We start from the raw sequence: 7,299 nt of genomic DNA, 5'->3' as shown, positions 1-7,299 counted from the left end.
CATCTGAGTCTACGCTGTTTGCCAAGGCCTTTTTTTAGACGCTTAATATATATACGCATAAATGGGTAAAGATTTTGATAAAGACTTCTTCTGGTCATATCTTTGTAGTAGACTATATGATCAGAATTTCATGACAATTGCACATTTGTTATTGCATGCTACATAGTTAATGACAAATATCAGTTATTAATAATCTGATCATGTCAATTTATGTTAAGTATTCGGTTATATTCTCTCAATTTACTCGTGTTCTTTGGTAATTATTCTTTTTACTTTTTCATACCCCCACAAACGAAGTTTAGGGGGGTATATAGGAGTGAGCTTGACTGTCTTTCGGTCTGTCTGTATTTAGTGTCTACTCTCTAATTCAAGTTGTTTTTATCAGATCTTCACCAAACCTGGTCAGATGTTGTATCTAGATGATGTCTAGTTCAAGTTCAAATATGGGTCATGCCTGGGCAAAAACTAGGTCATGGGGTCGCTAAGTACGTTTTACACATTCAGCATATTATCCGCTCTATAATTCAAGAAGTTTTCATCCGATCACCACTCTGTCGGAAGTTTATGTAGATAATGTGTTGGTCAAGTTCGAACATGGGCCATACCAGGTCAAAAACTAGGTCATGGGGTCACTTAGTGCGTTTTAAACATTGAGCATGGTGTCCGTTGTTTTTTGTAAAGACAACATGCAAAATATTCTGTGTCAGTGCGGCATGTGGAGGTATTCGTCACGTCTGTGACAAAGCTCTAGTTATCTCTGAAATATTGTTGTTATAAGTAAAAAACAGCAAAATTTCACTTTCATATTGACACCACTTTTGGCCTTTATATTGACACCACTTACTATATTGTTATCTCACCTACCGGTAAGCACCAAGTGCTATTGTTACCTATTGTGATTCATCATCCGTCGTCCTGCGTCAGCATTATCTTTTGAATAATTTCTTCTCATAAACCACCTTATGGATTTGATCAACATTGGCAGGAATGGGATGCGTGGCGGCTCTTGTTAAACTCAAGTCAGCATCCAAGCATCAATGGGGCCTTCTTGTTTTAATGTAGGTTTCTTGTTAAAATTGTGGTTATATTGTTGCTTACTGTATTTGCTTCTTTGATTGTGGCTTTATCTGTTGTTGATGCTCATACATGTACTTTAATTTTAGAAAGTGTTTTATTCATGATGTGATGTTGGTAATTATGGATTAAAAAATTATTAAGACACCAAAAGCAGAATAGTATAAACAATGCATGGACATTATTTTTTATTCTCTGACAGAAACAGGCTGAGCTGTTGGAAGACATGATTTACAGGTACTGTTTTGAAGCCCTTTAGAGACACCAATTGTTTCTCATGTTAGTATTACGTTGAATATATTTAAAAAATATATATATTATCTAGAGCACGGCTCACCCTAGTTAATTTTCTAAAGCCAAATTTATGGTTAAACACAATTTGTTTTTCACATTTCAATTTTATGGGGTTTTATGAAGAGAAAGTTTTACAAATAGAAACTTCTTGAGCAAATTCTTTTACGTTGTAGCCATTTGGCGAATGGTTGAGCAGGCCCGGCTAGAGTGATGCTTTAGTTTTGCACTTTGAACAAAATATGAGTGTGTAAATCTTTGGACACATGTCCCTTGACATATTGCTTTCATATTTTGCATACTTGTTAACCATCATGACCCCAGCCTATAAACAAGAGCAGACAACTGTATCAAGTATTTTGACAGAATTATTGCCCCTTTTATACTTAGAATATGCATATTATTGATAAATCTATGTTAAAGTTTGTGTACTACCCCAAATATTTCCTAAGAATATGGAGCTATCCTACTCAACCCGGCGTCTGCATGCAAATGTTAAAGTTTTCATACTACCCCAAATATTTTTAGCTCGACTATTTTATATGAAATATATATATATAGTGGAGCTATCCTACTCACCCCGGCGTCGGCGTTAGTGTTAAGAGTAAGCGTGCAAATGTTTAAGTTTTCGTGCTAACCCAATTATTTTCATTGTCCCTTGCCATATTGCTTTCATATTTTGCATACTTGTTTACCAACATCACCCCAACCTATAAACAAGAGCAGACAACTCTATCAAGCATTTTGTCATAATTATTGCCCCTTTTATACTTAGAATATGCATATTATTGATAAATCTAAATCTGAATACCACAATGGATTCCACCCAATCAATACCCCACGCCCCTAAACAATCCCCCCCCAATTTTTTTTTTTTTTAAACATCAACTTAAAAATTACCCCACCCCACATTATACCCCCTCTCACCCCCCCCACTTTTTTTTTTAAACATTATCTAATAAATTACCACAACCCACATTATACCCCCTACCCTCCCCCCCCCCCAAATTATTTTTTTCCTTGTTTGATTTTTAAAAGATCGTCTAATAAACAGGGGTGTCAATTTGCAGAAATCTAAAATCCTGAAAATCATCCTAGAATTTGGGGGCCAGAGTCAAAAGAGTTTTAATGATTCATTAAATTATGTTTCCTTTGTAAACAATATGCCAAAGGTCAATAATTTGTGTTTAAGAGTGACATTTTGTGACAAGAATGCTTAAAATAACCAAAACAATCCTCTGATTTATATCAATATCAAAAGTTTTCCTTGAGGGCTTAAATCCTGAATTCAGGAATAATCCTGAAAATTGACACCTCAATAAATAACCCCACCCCACATTATACCTCCCTCACACCCCCTCACCCCCCCCCCCCCCCTACCTCCCAATTTTTTATTTTTCCTTTTTTTATTTTTGAAAGATCGTCTTATAAATTTTTGAATATGAACAATTTCCCCATGATGGCTTATGTTATACTGTCAATCTCGAATAGTCGAGCACGCTGTCCTCTGACAGCTCTTGTTGTATTACCTGTTGTCAGCCTAGGTCCTTTTTACCAGTTCATTGTTATGGCTGTGATGTTGCATATTCCTAAAATTGTATGTTCATTTGTTGTGCACGTGTTTCTCACCGCTGTTCTGTAAACCTGGAGTGAAACTTTTGTTAGCTTTATGTTCTATAAAGATGAATGTGTAAAAACTCATTATACATACCATGTTACAGTATGCTTGGTACGAAAGAATCATATTTCATTGATTTATTTTAAACCAATGTCATTTCACCAAACATTTATTTTTAGTCCGAGTTTATGTTTTCTTTTATATTTTGTTAGGTAATATGACCATAAAAAAATGATTTCTGCATAATTACAAGTTTTATATGCTTTTCATAAAACTTTCCAAGGCATTGATCCCAGTTTCAAATATTGTATGTTTACAGGTGATGTTTTGTTCAAAAAGTGGTTGAGAACGAAGATTTATGTCCTGATATGAGTTTCATCTGCAGTTTGTTTGCTATATTTTATTTTCACTTGATTGTGGCTTTAAGCTGTTTAGTGATACTGTGGTTACTGCATAACCCAGCCGAGTTCCCATCAGTCATCAGGTGTTTCACCGCATATCTCATAACACCCTCTTGATGTCGGGGCATCAGTGTTGGCTTTAAGGTTAATAACTTGACCTCTCATTAATAATGATTATGTTAGAGGTGTCATGCAAAATGGGTCTTAATCCATATGAGTCTACCGTAGCTCCAGACCAGCCTGTGCATCCTCTTTTTACAGGGTACCTCCAGACCAAAATGTGCTGATGTCAAGTTGGCCTGGAGCTATACTGGCAGAGTGACTTAAGACCCCTTTTTGCGTGAAATGGGTCAGCATATTGAATAGTCTTTCTCATTCAATTTTGAGTTCATCATTTTCTAAATTATATCATCAATGAGTTGGTGTTTTCACCATGTCCATTAACATCCTGGTGAATTTCATTTGTGTTTTGGTCATGAAACAGTTGCAAATGTGCACAACAATAGACAAGTTAAATTGAGGGACATACAACTATTTGAAATGCCATTAAAGCATTACCCCACCAAAGTGAAGGGATATTGTATTGTGTTGAATAGTGGATGCTTTTTTTGAAGATGGGATTGAAATTTAACTGTCACTTTTAAATTTCGTCTGTTCACTCAGTATCCTGTTCAATAAATCTTTGAGGGCAGCTGGTAATGTATTTAGCCATAACTCTTTAGGAACAAACAAGGTGCTCATAATGATGATGTTTGATAGATGTGCTGATGTTAATAAAAACAAGGGACAAAATTGTCACAAAACCAGGTTTTCATTGTGAAAAAAAAATCTGATAAAGGGAGAAAACTCAAACTGAACTTTTGAAATGACCAAAAAAAATTAACCCCCTTTGTAAGTTTTTTTTTTTTTTAAATCTATTTTTAGTTGTGGCGACCTTGACATTGGAGATATTGACGTGATTCTTTCGTGGGACACACCGTCCCATGATGGTGAACAAATGTGCCAAATGATTTTAAAATCTCACAATGAATGACATAGTTATGGCCAGGACAAGCTCATTTATGGCCATTTTTGACCTTTGAACTCAAAGTGTGACCTTGACCTTGGAGATATCGACGTAATTATTTCGCGCGACACACCGTCCAATGATGGTGAACAAATGTGCCATATGATTTTAAAATCTGACGATGAACGACATAGTTATGGCTCGGACAAGCTCATTTATGGCCATTTTTGACCTTTGAACTCAAAGTGTGACCTTGACCTTGGAGATATCGACGTAATTATTTCGCGCGACACACCGTCCAATGATGGTGAACAAATGTGCCAAATGATTTTAAAATCTGACAATGAACGACATAGTTATGGCCCGGACAAGCTTATTCCGCCAGCCCGCCAGCCAGCCCGCCAGCCAGCCAGCCAGCCCGCCCGCATTCGCCAATCTAATAACCAGTTTTTTCCTTCGGAAAACCTGGTTAAAAATGTTATTTAATTGTGGTTGTTCTTGTTTCTAAGTATGTATTTTTAAAGGTAGTGATAACTGTATTCATCTACAGGTATTCTGATCGCATATTTCTGTGTACATGTAATCTCCCCATCTAACCGTCACAAACATTAATGTGTCATTTGCATTCATAGAAAATTGACCCAATTATGGAAGTCTAACTTTAAACAAGAAACCGTCGGAGACGGGTGATGCTTCCCAAAGTTTTTTCTGTCACAATATTGCACTATATATTCAGATTAAAGGAAACGTCTTGAGGGGCATAACTTTGGACAAAATAATACGATGGATGATTTAGCAACTTAAAAATTTCAAAGGGCCATAACTCTCTAAATAAATAATCTAATCAGAACCCACAAGAAACATGCGCATCTCCTCAAGGTAGTTAAGCTTCCCATAAAGATTCATTGAATTTCAGTCAGTAGTTGGGGGGACAAGAATTGCACTATATGTACAGTTAATGGAAAATTTCAAAGGGCTATAACTCTGTGAAAAATCATCAGACCAGAACCGGCTGATAATATGCACATCTCCTCTTGGTAGTGAAGCTTCCCATAAAGTTTAATTGAATTCCGGTAATTAATTGCTGAGAAATAGCCCGGACAAAAATTGTGCACGGACAGACGGACACACGCACGGACAGACAAAGCGGCGACTATATGCTCCCCCCAAAAAATTAGGGGGAGCATAAAAATGGGCTGTGCTCTGTGAAAAGGGGGTTTGATGCATGAGCATGAAGTGTCGTCCCAGATTGTGGTCTGCACAGGCTAATCAGGCATGACACTTTCCACCTAAAGTGGGTTTTTGCTAAGAAAGAGACCTTCTTTAAATGAAAAATATCATTATAATGGAAAGTGTCGTCCCTGATTAGCCTGTGTGGACTTCACAAACTGATCTAGGACGACATTTTACGCACATGCAATAAACCCCCTTTTCACAGAGCGCGGCCCAAATTAAATATCCTGTATGATGTCTTTATAATTACGGTAAACAGCAGTGAATGTAACATGCTTACAAACATAAATGTTAATTAAAAGTTAACAGTGCATTTCATTACAGATTTTTCATTATGTATATGTTTTTGTTTACAACTGCACACAGAAGCCGTATTGTAACAATTTTATAAAGCGTGTTAGTTGCATTTTACTGTACATCCCCAAATTCAACAGAACTAAAATGCTACTCTTTTCACATAAGTATTGCATAATAACCCACACATAAAATTTCCTTCTTTGCGTTAACGAAAACAAGACGCACACATTTTATAGGTAAAACATGTGAAACTGGTTGCCAGGAATGTCATTCACATTAATTAACAAGAGTGCCAAACTGTCACAAGATACCCCAGTTTGAAGGTTTTGGGCAATGGCAATTGTTTTAAACGCACTAAGTGACCTCGTGAGCTAGTTGTTGACCAAGCATGACCCATATTTGAATTCGACCTAGGTATCATTAAGATACAACTTCTGACCAAATTTGGTGAAGATCGGATGAAAACTTCTTCAATTAGTGAGCAAACACCATGCTCAAAAAATTAAGTGACCTTGTGACCTAGTTTTTGACCTGTCATGACCCATATTCGAACTTGACCTAGATATTGTCTAGATACAACTTTTTACCAAATTTGGTGAAGATCGGATAAAAACTACTTCAATTAGAGAGCAGACACCATGCTTAATCCTTGAAAAGCACTAAGTGACCCTCTGATCTAGTTTTAGACCCAGCATGACCCATATTCGAACTTGACTTAGATATTGTCTAGATACAACCTCTGACCACGTCTGGTGAAGATAGGATGAAAACTATATGAATTAGCGAGCGGAAACTGCTGTGGACGCCGCCCGCCAAGGGTGAAACTATAATATGTTCCGTTTTGACAAAACGGTGTATAAAAATGATTGTGAACTTGAAACACAGGCATTCATGGCTTCTCAACTGTTTTAGGTGTGCTTCTTTTAAATTGTGTTTTCCACTTAAGGCACAGTCTGTGTAAGCTTTTTCATGCCCATATTTTAAGCATGGACACTTTTTGAAGAGTCATGACCTTCGCTTGTAAGCAACTGACATCAGCCTTGCATGTAACACTACGTTACCAAATGGATAACCTGTGTGGCAGAATATTTTTAAAGAGTGCAATGAATGAAAAAGTAATAGTATACTAAGCTATGTTAGACCTTAATTTAATCTTTAAGTTTGACTGTGATGTTTGGGCTAAGACGTGTGACTTAACAGCTTCATACTTCCTCCAGATGGTGAACATAGCATGATGATGACGTTACAGTACCGCAGAGTAATATTATCCCAATCATCTCAGCATTTGAGCTATGGACATTTGTCTTAATATGTGATACTCCATATTTACTGGTTTACATGCTACATGCCATATCCATCTTTTTAAATTGCATAATGAA

This window comes from Dreissena polymorpha, chromosome 13 (genome assembly GCF_020536995.1).
Source record: "Dreissena polymorpha isolate Duluth1 chromosome 13, UMN_Dpol_1.0, whole genome shotgun sequence".
Taxonomy (NCBI): domain Eukaryota; kingdom Metazoa; phylum Mollusca; class Bivalvia; order Myida; family Dreissenidae; genus Dreissena; species Dreissena polymorpha.
Note: the sequence above shows the minus strand (reverse complement) of the source record.